Source organism: Oryzias latipes, chromosome 19, assembly GCF_053564925.1.
Source record: "Oryzias latipes strain Hd-rR chromosome 19, Olatipes_Hd-rR_3.1".
Lineage (NCBI taxonomy): Eukaryota > Metazoa > Chordata > Actinopteri > Beloniformes > Adrianichthyidae > Oryzias > Oryzias latipes.
In genome coordinates, this window is record NC_136255.1 from 2,958,862 (window position 1) to 2,974,604 (window position 15,743).

Genomic DNA, 15,743 nt, shown 5'->3' on the forward strand with positions numbered 1-15,743 from the left:
ATGTTGGACTGAAGTTGTCCTGGCCTGAAGACCAAAAAGGCAATGCAAAGAGAGTTTTAATCTGAGTCACTGCTGACGTTTCTGATTTCTTTGATCTTACCAAAGAGTCGGAGCTTTCTGCCATAAGCTGAACAATCGGAGGCTAATTCCACTGTTCTACTGGAGCCTTTAAAGCACAAGCTTGTTAGGACTTCATGATTAAATTATGTTGATTGCAAAGTCAGTTTTTGGATTTCCAATTGGAGTTAAAAATAAATGCCTTTCAGAACCACGTAATATTTGTACTCTCTTTAAATTAGCTTTCAGGATCTCAAACATTGAACAAGGATGATCAAAATCCTTCGTAGTAACTGCTAGGCTTAAAGGTGCAAGACAAGATGTTTGGATTGTTTTATGTTTATCTCTAGTACTGTCTAAGTCAACAGGTAAGAATATGTATGTAAGCCAAAACTGCAGAAAATACAGCAGGAGTTTCTAAAGACAGTCAAGTCCTGTAGGAGCCCTAAAGTCCAAAACAGACCTACCTGATGATGGAAGTGTTTGCTGTCTCTACATCTGACAGTAAACCACAGCTGAGTCCGGTCAACTGCTCACTCTTGTGGTTCATCACTAACGTGCAGTCAGCTGGATGGATGAAGGTGCGGATGTGTGGATGGATGCATGAGTAAGGGATGCATGCGTAGGTTTAGGGATGGACAATAGAAGGATAGATGCGTTGATGGAGGGATGGAGTAGGAGACAGGTGGATATCATGGACGTGTGGATGTGATGGATGGACGGAGAGATAAATGAATAGATGGAGAGATGGATGGATTGAGGAATCTTATACTTGGTTATGAACAATGGGGTAAAAACACTAATATGAGCCCAAGTCTTATTTATCATAAATGGAAAACTAAAGTGGGGGAGGGGGCAATGAAACAGGTTTGATAACAATGACTAAGGCCTCGTTTCCACTAAGTGGTACAGTCCAGGATGGTACAGTATTTTCAACGTTTTCATTATAAATTTGACCAATTAAGCCCGATTGTTTTTGGGCCCACGTTGGTTGTATGTTGGTGGAAAAATGGAACGGAGCAGTTAGGGTGGAGCTACTGTTTAAACCTGTTGATTGGCTGAAGATCATTGTGACAAAAGCTCAAAGAAAGCGGCTGTATTCATCTTAGCTGCCCGCAAACTTCTCCTAGACACTTTGACATTGGGAGTTGGGTCATCTAGACCCACTAGACAGTGCTCTGAACCTTTTTTCTCCAATGATTTGTGATCTTCACTGGTGTCCATGGATTACATGAAATCTTTCCACCTTTATCCACCTTTGTCATGGTAGGGAGAACACGTCAATGTAAGGGGGGGTCATCTAAGATAGCACAAGGGTTAAAAGCTTTATACCTACGAAGAAATAAAAACAACAATGGATGACCTCCATTGTTGTTTTTAGCTTCATGAGCCATGACGGTCCAATTTTGAGTGGTAACGCTTAACTAATTTGCCTGGACCATTCTAAACTGGAATGGACCAGACGGCTCAATGGAAACAAGGCTATATTGACCACTAATGATACATGACACATCCGTCAGAGTTAGTTTATCACATTGAACACAGACATAGACTGTGTTTACTATTGTCTGTAGTGTTTGGGTCAAAACAGGACACAGAAAATTCTTTCAGGCCCATAGAAAACAGGACTAACAGGACTAGCTTCTTTTTCGGTCTTGCCCTGTACCACAGTACCACCAAGTTCAGTCGCTTTTTATCCAGATGTTTGTTTTTTGGTTGATCGTCCTTCAGTGTAAAATCTTGGGTTGTAGTTTGTACTAATCAGCTCCTCCTATCACCTTCTTGGTTCTTTTTTTTGGTGCTAAAAGAAACAAAGGTTTGTTTCCAAGCCCAAAAGTGAGTCTAGTGAATAATGTTTTTTCTATTGTTTTTAAGCATCTGTTGGGTTGTATATATCAACGTTTGCTTAGAAGGGTCACTGAATCCTCTTCTGTTGCACGTGTGTTCTTAACCATAGCCACAGAAATGAGTCACATGACCAGACTGCAGCTTGTTTGCATTAATTCTGCTCGCACGTCTCCTTGTTTGAACAACGCTGCCCCAAAAGCAAATTAAAGCAAGGCTGAAAATAGTCCATAAAAATGCCCCATTTACAGTTTGTTTCAGTGAAGGTTGTCAAAAATGACACGATTACTGTTTGAAGAAAACGCTGACTCTGTTCAAAAGGTCTAGGTAGTTTCTGGAGAGATGGACAGCCAATTATAGAGTTACCCCAGACTCAGCACACAGTTGAACTCACCATGATGAAACCATGACCAGCCCTTTATTTATTTTTATTTTCATTGTCTACATTGCAATGTCCATCTAGTCACAGTACAGTATAATTCCCCTGGTGCTGAAAACAATTACCTCATAGCTCCAGACTTCTGCAAAGCCTCTTAATCGCTGCCTAAGCAAAGAGCAGTCACTGTAAAAGGTACTGACGCTCACAGTAACGTTAAGACCTGTCCCCTCTAACGCTACTCTTTGCTCCTTGGTGAAGCTCTTCTCTGTGAGCTTTTCAATGCGACACACCATCGACAAGCAGCTGTCACTGAAAACCAGGTCAGTATTCAGAGGAGGAAAAAGAGCATTTAGCGTCTTCACCTGCAGCTGGAAGTCTTTACGTTGTTTCCTTTGAGGGATGATCCATTTCTGGACCCCACTCCATCCAACATCTCTGGGATGTGTGTCAGACTGAACCTTACCAACCTTTGAACATGCAAACCCCCCGAGAGGCAGCCACCTCCGGAGGTGTAGAACAAGGTGGTGGGGGATTTTACAGGCCAGATGAGAGGACATACCTGCAGGAGAAGAGAAGGAGAACAGCAGACACCCATGACGCTGCAGGAACATGACCCTGTGAGCTCTCGGGGCATGGCCTCCTGTTAACCGTGTTGTGATTGTGTGTTTGCCCTCCTCCCCGGAGGGAGGCCGACCGACACAGACATCAGTTTCAGCTCTGGCTCTGAGCCCACTAAGCTGTCAGCCTCACATGCCAAAGGCTTGGAGGAGAAAAGGGAAAGGAAACGCTATGGAGGAGATCAGCTATACAGAGATACAGAGCAGAGAAGAAAGTAGACCACCATTTGGGTCGGGCTCCAACTTTGATGCTGGAATGATCTCAAATGAGAGGAAAGGAATACTGCCGTCGTTTTCCGCGCATGAAAAAAGTCACAAGTTGCTTTGTGTTTACAAAATCTTTGTGATCTAGGAAATCCTGGGAGAACGGTTTCAGTTATTGACTCTGTTGGGTTTGAACAGTTTCTTAGCCTGATTTATTGATTAAAGGCTGTGACTCCACCTAAGAATTACAATGATTTCTGAATGTCGGGGCAGATTTCTGGATTTGTGCATCAGTTACACCGACAGCTCCCTCTTTGGTGGCTTTCATCGCCCAGTGGACTCCGTTTCAAATGGTAGGAAAGGCCGATAAAGAGTAAACCTTTGATTTGGTTATCTGTCACAGTCAGCACTCTCAGAGGTAAACCAAAGATGGGCCCAACAAACTGTCTGGAAAACCCCCACAGTTCCAAACTTTGGTCACTTGGGGGCGGTATAGTTTGACAAGACGAGGAGAAATTGCACAAAGAAGAAAAACCTGTGGTTCAGCTGATCCTCCAACCCTAGTGCAGTAATGCCCCCCCCCCCCCCCCCCCCCCCCCTTAGCATTGTCATTTGGTTCCTGGCTCTTGTCATTTAAGTCCTTAACTTCACCTCCACACTTTGGCTCAAGTCATCTGAGACCCTCCAGGGTTGGCCTGTTTGGTCCACGCCAAAGTCCAGGTGAGCGTTCACACACCTGTGAAAAGGAACTTCTCATTCTGTCCCCATCACAACTGGTGTCCCTCAGGGTTCTGTGCTCGGTCCACTCCTCTTTATTATCTACCTTCTCCCGCTTGGTCATATTTTCCAAAAACACCACATCCATTTTCATTGCTATGCGGATGACACCCAGCTCTATCTTTCCAGCCAACCCAACTCCACACTGCCTCCATTAGCACTGGTTGACTGCATCAATGAAGTCAAATCCTGGTTCACCTCAAACTTTTTAAAACTCAATAGCAATAAAACTGAACTTCTTCTGATTGGCACCAAATCTACCCTGAGCAAGACCAACCATTTCTCTCTTTCCATTGACGGCTCCACCATCTCTCCCTCCCCTCAGGTAAAGAGTTTGGGTGTCATCCTCGACAGTAGTCTCTCTTTCACTTCTCACATAAACAGCGTCACCAGATCAGCTTACTTCCATCTACGCAACATTCAACGTCTACGTCCCTCCCTCACTACTCAGTCCACTGCTGTACTGGTACATAGTCTTGTTACTTCCCGCCTGGACTATTGTAACTCTCTTCTATTTGGTCTCCCACAAAAAACCCTCCATAAACTTCAAATGGTTCAGAATTCAGCAGCTCGTATCATCACACGCACTCCCTCCATCAACCATATCACACCTATTCTTCAACAGCTTCACTGGCTACCCATCCCATTCCGCATTCAATACAAAATCTTGCTCTACACATTCAAAGCCTTTCACAACCTTGCACCTCCATATCTCTCTGACCTCCTTCATGTCTCCATACCTGCTCGCTCCCTCCGCTCCTCTTCTTCTATCCAGTTTTCTGTCCCTTCTGCCCGTCTTGTCACCATGGGGAGCCGGGCATTCAGTTGCTCTGCTCCCCGGCTTTGGAACTCACTCCCCCCTGACCTCCGCAACACTGACACACTCCCACATTTCAAATCAAAGCTAAAAACTCATCTTTTCCAAATGGCCTATTCACTTTAACATTAACCTTTTCACGTTTTTATATATTTTTTATTTAATTTTGTATTTATTTAAATTGTTGTTGTTGTTTTAAGTGTTTATTTTATTTTATACTGTATACATGCTGTGCGGCGACCTTGAGTGCCCAGAAAGGCACCTTATAAATAAAATGTATTATTATTATTATTATCCAAGGAAACAAACTCTGCTGCCAATCAAACCTTGACCCTTTGGGGTTTGATGACCGGAGCAAATGCACTAAATAAGTCAAACATATGAAGGCATCAGCCGGTAGGGAAGACTGAACATTACTGTGCAAACCCCTCCAGGACCTGAAGCAGGGAAGTCAGTGGATTTCCTTCATGCTTCAGTGCATCAGAGGTCTTAATGGCACTGATTTGTTTCCACTGATGCCATTTTTTCCAGTTAATCATCAGCTTCAGGAGGAGAAGCAGATTTTTAAACAGTTTTTGGAAAGGGATCAGACAAGAAGACACAACACTAAAAAAAGGAACCCCATCCCTTTGTTCATGCTTCGAGTGAACTGCTGGGAGTTTGTTCCGTCAGTAAAGGGGGAGTCAGTGTGATTTTAACAGGAGTTCAGGGCCAAGCTTTTCCTGGGATGAAGTGTCTGTTGATGGTTGCAGATGCAGAATGCAAACAGAGAAGAAGCTGACGTTTATACTCGTGGGCTGTTTCAACACCAAACGCTAAATGTTTAGTCTGGGACATTTCGCTGTAGATGGAAAGACGTAGAACGCTGATGAAAATATTCGGAGATCATTTGTGACCTTATGTCTTTAGATATCTCCAGTATTTGGTGTCTCCATTCTCAGTTTCATGCTTTGATCTTAAGGCGATTTATCTGATGAACTAATGATCTGTGTCCAAACGCATCACCTCGGAGATTCTGGGTCTCCTAAGCTAAAGGGATCCTGACCAGCTTTTGGATTCTATAAAAAACTTATATAGGTTTTTTTTCTATAAATCTTGGCTGCAGCCATTAGTTTAAAAAAAATATATTCATCCAGAGATGTTGATCTGGGTTCATTCCAAAGGAGACAGATTTTTCATGTATTTAAACTGTTTTGATGTTTTACTCAGATGTTTAACGTTAATATACCCCAAATGATTCTGAAGTTAGATTTGTTCATGTTTTGAAAATGCGCATCAGGTTGGTTTCTGTTTATCTGCGGATGCATGGGGGCTGTGCACAACCTGCAGTGAAAACATGGACGGCGTCTCTTCTCACTGCAGAACTGCAGCTGTCTGCCTCGCTGAGCCTAACTTACCACTGATTAGTTCCACTAATAGATCTCCTTCCCTGACTCCCCCCCTCCCCCCCCCCCCCCCCACTGTTCACTCAGTGACACTAATTACTCACCTTCATGACTTGTGCTGGACTCAAATAACCCTTTCTAAATGTCTTGGGTCAGACAGGATTTAGTGCTGTGAAAGTTACTCCCAAGCTGTAGTACAATACAGGTGACTTGTTATGATTATTTAAAAGTAATCATTTACCTAATAATCTTTTTGTCTTAGAATTGTAGTGTTGATAAAAAATGGCACATGAGTTCCTTTTTTAGGTAAATCTTGCAGAAGTAGAACCTAATATAAAGTACTACATGTATTTTACATTTAGGTGAGGGTTGGACTGCACAACGTGGGGAAAACTAGCGATGTGCAAGATTAGTGATCAATGTTGCGATAAAAATATGACATATGATGCGTGAAGAACAACAAAAACAAAAAACAACTAATACATCATTTCCATTTCACTGCAACAGTTTTATTTAAATAAAAGTCAACATAACATTTTACTCCAAATGACCCGTATTTACATAGGAAGTGAGTGATTGGTCAAATGCATAAAGGGCTCAATTTAATTTGTTAATAACTTTAAGCTGCCATAAGGTTGTTTTAGCATGTGTGTAAACATTTAAGGTTACCATTTATGGCAATGGACTTCTTCTTTTGCAATACGCATTTTGCACATGCTGATGGTGCGATGACAATAAATTTGTGATTTATTCTGCAGACTATGAGGGACTAAAAATGGCTGCTAAACATGCTGCATTTTTTTGGATGAGTGAAGAACAGGACAGTTGGAGGAGCAGCTCTCAGCTCCGTTTAGTCCACTAAGGAAAATGTTGATTTCTACTGAGACAGGAATAAAAGAGAACCCGAGACTGTCTGTCTGGAGACTTTTCATGCTTTGTTCAGTTCCATTCAGATGGTTGGAGAAGCTACCGAACATGCAATGAATGAAAGGTAATGAAAAATTGAACAGCAGGGAATTTACAATACTTCCATCCATCTGTCTTGTGAACATGCTCGGTCACTTTTAGGGTCACCGGGTTGCTGGAGCCTATCCCAGCCCCTGTTAGGCAAAGCCAGGGTACATCCTGAACAGGTCGCCAGTCTGTTGCAGGGCCACAAAATAACAAACACGTTCGCAACAAGGGACACTTTAGATTAATTAAAAAACAACAACAGTTTTTCTTAAGTAGTTACAAACAAGATTGAACGTTCTAGCGAAAGCGCTAAAGCAAATAATGTGTAGTGGTGTTGCACTGTATTGTTTTAGACATGGATCGGAGTTAACATGGTCACAATAACTGTTCTTGTGTGAATTTTTTTTAAGCGCTGTAAAAACAGATTCCAGAGTTACTTGTCAACACAGTTACTAATGTATGACTGACTGATCTCTGCCTCTTTTGTCTCCCATTGTTGGGCCTTATAGCTCAGTGCGCCTCATTTAATTGACGTACATTCAAATAGTCTGCATCAGTTTAGTTTAGTCTTTGGTGAGGAGTGTTGTGGTCTAACAGGAGACATGGCTGTGTGTGAAGAGCTGAATTCAGTCATCAGTGATGGAACACCTGCCCGCTGCCGCATCCCTGCCCTCACCCACCCTCCTCTCATCAAGCAGCCTCTCATCTTAGATTAACGACACCAGGGAGGGTCCACATCCTGAGCGTTGGCAGAGTGTCCCGGAGCTGGACACCTCGGCCAGACGGAGCCAGCAGGATGAGAAGGAGGAGCAGACAGAACCGCATCCACCAGACCAGCTCAGAAGGTCTGCTGAGACCCTGTTAACATGGCAGAGGGGATGCTGGGGTGCATGAGGACGAGTTCCAGCTCTCATCTCTTCCCCAAGTCAGTTCAACATCCAGATTTTCTTGAAAGAAAATTCATCAAAATGATGAACTTCTCTGCTTAAATGTGGGAACTCTGAATCTTTTGCTGAGAGTTTTCCTGGCAGAACAGTGAGTGTTCTGCTGGCTCGGATTTTCAGAGAAGACACCCAGGAGACAGTGTGATCACATGTATGCAGATAATGTTGATACAGGGAAAAATGTCAATGTTTACTGACTGAGTAGCAGCTTCAGTGGTGGATAATTATGACAGGAAGGGCTTTGCTGTAAATGTAATCAGCTTTATTAAAAGTGAAGGGATTTTGCTGCAGACATAAACACATGTTTTTTTTACAAAGTTTTCCTTTTCTGTTTTTTGACATATTTCTAAAAATAGGCATATAACTTTGAAGCAAATAGAAAGTGTTGGGAGAGTTGATGTATTCGGTCTTTGTAGTAATAAAAACAAATATAAACAGTAATAAGAACTTTGTTGCTGTTTCAATAGTATTCTTAGAAGGTAAAAAGGATCTTATCATCAGCTCTTGATGTATTGATCATCACGTTCACTGTGAAAAAAAAGGGTGATATCACAACGAGAGCTTACTGAAACTGAACGGCAATGTGTGCATTTAGGCTGATTGAAAGTCTTTTCCTGGAACCGACTGCAAACGTTTAAAGTGTTTCAGGCAAAAGTTATAAACTAAACTTATCTGAACTGAGATCAGCTCAAATGAGCTACTTTTAGCTAAACTATGATGAAACAATCCAGGCTAAGGAAGGAAAAGATGAGATCAGATATGCTAAACGAAGTTGATCGAAAATGAAACAAGCAGATAAGGTGAAAGGTATACAGAGCTAATCTACACTAAACGTCGTGTGACACTTTTGTCCAAATTGCACAGATGAAAACTGGTCATACGTGAACATACGTGAACATACGTGAACATACGTGGAGAAAGTGAGAAAAGTTGTGGTTCTTTACGTGAAATTTTCACAGATGTATCAGAAATGAACCACATTAAAACTACAGAAGAAGTACGAATAAACCACGCAAAGAACACGTAAACCAACGTAGAACATGAACCGTGTGATTATTGTGCTGTTTATCAGAAATTCATCAGTGATTCATGCATCAATGACATAATTGTAATGTGATATGTGCACCGTATACGTGATCTAAAAGTTACACATCGGTGGTTCATGCGTGAAAAGTCTGTTAGACATACGCGAAACGGTCGTGGAAAGACACGCATTTGTTTATGCATCTCACAAGAATCACACACAATTGCATACAATTTATGTAACAAATTGCGTGTAAACTGCGTAAAATAATCAAACTGCATAATTCTAAACCGACTAAAAAGTCTGAACAGCTCAAAACTGAATTAATGTAAAGACCCGTTGGCTGAAACCCTCGACAGATATATCCCTCTCTCTAACATCCCTCTCTCTTCTTCCCTTCTTTCCTTTTCCGTCCGGTCCAACACAAAAGATTTTCAAATACGATTAAATTGAATAAAGTTTAGCCTCAATTACAAAAGGGGTTTATTCAGACATACCTCTGGTTTGTCAGAAGATTCATAACCCCTGTTGTTAAAGTAAAATATGTCCAACACAAGAGGCCCTCAGCTCTCATTTGTCTGCCCAGCTGTTGGACAGGACAAGTTAAAAAATAAAAATCAAAAAATTAGTGATAAACAGCCCCTATCTGACAAAACATAGTTACAGTTTTCTTAGAAACATTGTAATCAGACAAAAAGCACAGAATTAGCACCATTGAGTTGTAAAAAGTGATTTGACAGGAACCAAGAACCAGATGCAGCTGGAGCTAATTATAGAAGATTTTACAAATTAATTTTAAAAAAATCAAAAAAGCTCAGTGTTGTGGCAAAAATGCAACAGCAGCAATAATTCAGGCTGGATTTGCCTCATTCCTGACGATTACTGGTTAATTGAACTCCCAGCTGCAGTTTGAAGCTGAGCTGCATCCTCATCTGCTAGCACTCAAAGCATGAAAGATCCAATAAACTGAAATCCCAGAGGGGAGCTGCAAGGGGGGAAGAGAGGTTTAGGAGTCGGTGGTTAAATGACTTATCACCTCAGTAAAGTGCTCTCTAAAAGTGCCATGGCGTCTGTCTTCGGTCACTACTTTCTCATATCTGTATAAGGCCTCATCATTGAGCTCATAGTGATGTCGTTTGCAGCGCTAAACAGTATTTTTAGCTAAAAAACTCTTCAGTGAAGATGTTTGGACTTCCAAAGCATCAATCAATGGAGCAGACATTTATCATTATTAGCACTTCATTCAGATTATTTAGGCTACCTTCATAAATTGTTGATTTTTTTAAGCTAATTGGCAAGAATGAAGTGAAAAATTGATAATTTTAATTTAAATTCTTTGCTAACTTTTTCCACATAATGAATAGTTTTGTTCATCAGTTATTATGTTTGTGTCGTGTGACCCTGTGAATGATTGGAGAATTATAGAGCGAGCCGCAATCATTCGTTGGGATAGGCTCCAGCAATCCTTTGACCCCCAAACGGGAATACGTAGGTTCAGAAAATGGATGGATGACTTGCTTTAAGGAGTTTCTGAGAAATATAGATGTCTGAACTTCTGTGTTTTTTTCCAGCGAGTGTTCTATATCTCTGCATTACACATTTACGAAAAAGGTTACACACTTAACGGAACGTGCATCAAAGCGACAATGCATTAAACCTGAGCAGGTAACTCTTCACTCACTCACTTCACTCATTTGGTCCACTCAAAGTGAACCTGTTTGTGAGTCTGTTTCCCCCCCAATCCGAAACAAATTTTCAGTCTGAATACATCCAAGTGGACCCTGGTCCGGGACCAGGAACTGCTTTCGGACCCATCATTGGAGGCGGTCTCGGTCCATTTCCAATTGGACTGAGCTTTGGTTCTCTCTAAGATCCCTCAGTCTGAATGCGATCCGTCCTCACAGCGAAAAACTGAACCAAAACGGCCACCGTAGCCGACGTAAACAGAGTAGGAATGAAACAACAGATGAGCCAACAAATGTAAAATGATTGTCGTGTTATCAACAGAAAAAAGAGTCCAGCTGTTTATTTGTTAGAACGTTAATTTTAACGCTGCTGACTCAGGCTGACCCAGCGGGTTAGATCGTCCTGTATGCTTTTCAGTAATGAGGTGTAGTTTAGCTGCACCAGTTCTGATTTCATATTGCCTTATTTGACTGGTATCGAGAGTCTTTGCTCTGCGTTACTGTTCAGTGATAATAAAACAGAGTTATTTCTAATTAATTTCACGTTTTTATAAAAGTCTTTAAACATGTTATTAAATCTGACCGGGTCTTGAGTGACATTTCCTGTTTGGTCCATAATAGATGTGCTGATTGTTATTTTTCTTTGTTCATTTTAAGCTGATTAGCTAGAAATTTGCCAGATTTACTTGAGTTTTCAAATCTTTCAGCAGCATAAGCAGCCTGCAGAGTTTTGATTCTATTTCCTAATTCTAATAAATCTGCTTTGTCTTTGTGTTTTTTATGAGTTGAGTAAGAGATAATTTTCCTTCTCATCACTGCTTTTGCTCTTTCCCAAACAAGACATAGTGAGATTTCAGGAGTATTGTTGAATTCTAAGAAGGTTGCCCACTCTATTTTAAAGAATTGAATAAATTCTTGGTCTTTTAGCAGAGATGTATTAAACCTCCAGGATGTACCTGAGGTTGTGGGGATTTCCCTAGAAATATTAACGGAAACTGGTGCATGATCACTGATAATGATTGGATGAATGTTGGAACTTCTGATATCTTTTTAAAGAGATTTACTGATTAATAAATAGTCTAAACGAGAGTGTGATTTGTGAACTGGACAGAAGAAGGTGAACCCTTTAGTGTTTGGTTAACATGAGCGCCAAGCGTCGCAGAGACCCAGATCCTTCATGTACTGCTTTAGTATAGTTACAGTGCGCTGTTTACCAGTACGCTGGTTTGCTGCTGTGCTGAGTCTGTCAAGTTCAGGGTCCAGAATCAGATTGATGTCTCCTTCTATAAGAATTGTGGAGTCAGAGTGAACTGAGATTGAGGTGAAGAATCTGTCAAAGAAGGAAGAGTCGTCAACATTCGCGCCATAGATACTAGCTATGCAAAAGTCATTATTCTGAACTGATATGTTAATGATTACAAACCTGTGCCAATAACTGTATCCTTATGAGTAAAATTGATGTTTTTATTAATCAAGACAGCAATTCCTCTTTGTTTGGAGTTGTAACTAGCAGAATACATGAATGGAAATTGTGAGCAGCACAGGAAATGATCAGCTGATTTAGATAAGTGGTTCTCCTGCAGTAAAGCTAGATCTCCTTTAAGACCATTCAGTTGGTTTCAGTCTCTTTGTACCGGATCCAAGTCCATGCACATTCCAGCTAACAATGTTAAGACTGGACATAACTACTCTAACTGGGAAAGTGTGAGGATTATTAATGCGTGTGTGCCCGACTGTGTGCCCGCTGACCAGCGGAGGAGCGCTGTGTGTTTTGATTGTGTGATTGTTTCCTGGCTGTGTGAGCTGCATGTTGTGTGTGTCCAATGTGAGCCTATGTGAGGTGTTTGCAGGATGTCAACGAGTCTGTGCGGGATCGCGAATGCATGCCCGTGTGCATTAACAAATAACAACTTGCCAGGGATGTGTTGCCTTTACATGATTTAAATATGGGGAGAAGGGGACTAAACAGATGAAAGAGGAAAAGAAAAACAGGAAGAAACAAACACAACAAAACAACAACAGAAACATGAGAGGGGAGAGAATTAAACTGCTTTAACGAGATGGAGGTGTTGGTTGTTCATGAGCCGGTTTTCCATTCATTTAAACCAGTTTGGCCTGTGTCTTTGGCACAGCTCGGATGTCAGGTCTACAACACAGCCACGAGGTGATCTCTGGGTCCGGAAAGAGCTAGTGGTCCACAAACAGTTTGTCCACGGTGAGGTGTTTCTTCCTCAGTGGGAAAAGGATCTTCCCGCGCCGCAGGATCTCTGACGGAATCTAGTCGTTTACACTGAAGTGCGTTCCCTTCAGCTTTCGGCCACGGCTCTTCACCAGCTCCTTTTGCTTGTAGTGCTCAAATCTAGCAATAATTGGTCGCGGACGCTGGCTGTCAGATCTCCCTCCTACGAGCCGGTGAACCCTGTGGAAGGAGATCTTCTGTACCTCCTCCTTGGGGAGCTTCAGCTGGACCCCCATGAAGGATTTCACCCTGGCCTCCGGATCTTCTCCTGCCTCCTCTGGAATACCCGAGATTACCAGGTTGTCCCTCATGCTCCCCGCCTGAAGATCCAGGAGGGTTTCTTTAATGGACCGGTTCTCTTCAGAGGGACGGGCGGTGTCACTGCTCAGATCTTGACGGTCTCACTGAGGGCCTGGTTCTCCGCTGCGAGCTCCTGGTGCTGGCTGAACTCCAGAGACTTCCGCAGGAATTGGAACTCTTTGTGGAGGATCTCTAGCAGATTTAGGCGGCAATCAAGGCTAAAGAGCTTTTTATTGATAGAATCTAGTGTGTCAATAATTCCGCTTCCTGGAGAGGAGGCGGCCCGGGAGAATCTTCAGGTCGGCCGTGTTTGGAGAAAAGGGTGTTGGTGCTCTCGTCTTCCCCATAGCTAAGATAGTGCAACAGCTGCTGATGTAATTCTCCAGGCTGTCAAAGGCTTGTTAAACTTTTTCAGATTTTTATCATATTTTGGTTCATTTTAATATGGCAGTAAAATGAAATAAGACCGAAATGTTTGTTCAAATACTTACTCGCCGCCAAGTTCAGTCGCTACACTCATCTCTTTGGGTCTCGGGATACTATAGGATCTCACCCGACCTGCAACACACCTTTCTGCACATCTGCTGCACACCTGCTACAAACCTGCTGCACATCTGCCGGACACCTGCAACACACCTGCTACACACCTGCAACACACCTTTCTGCACATCTGCTGCACATATGCTGCACACCTGCAACACCCCTGCTGCACATCTGCTGCACACCTGCAACACACCTGCTACACACCTGCTGCACATCTGCTGCACACCTGCTGCACACCTGCAACACACCTTTCTGCACACCTGCGACACACCTGCTGCACATCTGCTGCACACCTGCAACACACCTGCTGCACATCTGCTGCACACCTGCAACACACCTCGTATACTCCTCCAGTGTCAAGATGGAAAATGTTTAGGTGACTCTTCCGCTTTCTATCGCTAGGCTGCTGCTCCAGTTGACGTAATGAAATGCATAATTAGATTTAATTTTGTCAAATGTTTTCAACTCAATAATAAACAAGTTATCTCAGATTTCTTTATTTATCATTTTTTATCCGTTCAAATAATTGTATTCATTAATTAGAACAACTAAAGGAAAGTTCCAGCTGAACACATCCCTGTCAAACAACCAGTTATTACCAGAAGTGCAGAAAAATGTCAACTTTACACACAATTCTACATCTGGACCTGACTTCTTTCCTTAACCCTTGTGCTAACCTATGGGGTCCAGATGACCTGGGGCCTCATTTATAAACGTTGCGTACGCACAAAAGAAGGCGTACGCCACTCTCTACGCAATAGTTGAGATTTATAAAAAGCAAACTTGAGGGGAAAATGTGCGGTCCTTCACGCAAGCTCTGACCCAGGCGTACGCACAAAAACGGGTGAAATGAGAAACGGCGACGCCGTCGGCAGATGGAAGAAACACGTGAAAGTGAAAATGACAATACTGCCTCTCAGAAATAACATGAAGACTTCACAAAGCAAGTCTTACAATTAACAGCCTACACCAACACCCGTTGGACCGATCAGCAGTGAAACAAACAAAAAAAAAAATCAAACGAAAATTACAACAGAAATTCAAATGAACACATATTTGCAAAAAGAAAAGTGAAATATTTTCTGCAATATTGGCATGTTGTGCAATTCATCCTCATAAATAATATAAATAATATAGTTAACAGAACGAAATAATGTACACAACTGATATTCCCGTCAATGTGTCCGTCTGGCGGAGCAGATATAGGAGCAATTAGACAGACAGATGGATAGATAGAGAGAGATGCATTAATTGTCAACTAGGGAAAGTTGTTTTCATAGTAAAATATTTCTTCATAAGCTACAGAATTATGGTATTCATTCATATGCCTTTAGTTTGTTTTATTTTTGATGAAACAATGTATGGCGTATGTCTCAACCATTCAGAAAGCAACAAGAAATTACATTTGTGCTGATCAATTTCCCATTTCCACGTCGATTATTACCGACATCTGTAGCTTGTCAGATGTAATTAAATGGAGGGAAATAAAATGCCCCATCACAATGCGTAATGACGCACAATGGCTGATCTTGCGCTCTTAGAAGATGTGGCAAATGGAAGAATTCGGAGTGAACGCATCTTTAGACAGCAAGGAGACTTGTTGGCAAACGAGGACGAGTGGCTTATGAGCCGGTTCAGACTTCCTCTGCGGGCTTTTGGGGGTGTGTCACCCGGTATATCTGGCGCGTCGGTGTCCCCCTGCGCCTCAGTCACCACTCCACTTAAAAGGGATTCCCCAATTATTGCCGCCAGTCTCTCATCAGGAGGGGTCAGCTCCGGTGCCCCCCCCCACGTTTTTTATGCCTCGACTTTGATGTCCGACCTTTCCTTTTTTATTTCGGCCACGGTCCGAGGTTGTGAGGCTACAGCATTTGGCGTCTGCCGCCGTCTGCCACTCGCGTGCCTTTTTGGCATTAGTAAGGCCACACTGTGCCCTCCAAACAACATTATTCTCCTCTTTTCCACCTCGCCAA

At 42.3% G+C, this 15,743-nt stretch overlaps 1 protein-coding gene across 16 annotated transcripts in view; it reads left to right on the forward strand.

Moving 5' to 3' along the window:
• The window catches only part of srcin1b (SRC kinase signaling inhibitor 1b), a 120,067-nt gene that overhangs the window by 14,142 nt on the left and 90,182 nt on the right, over window positions 1-15,743 (forward strand). The gene's annotated exons all lie outside the window — the stretch shown is intronic.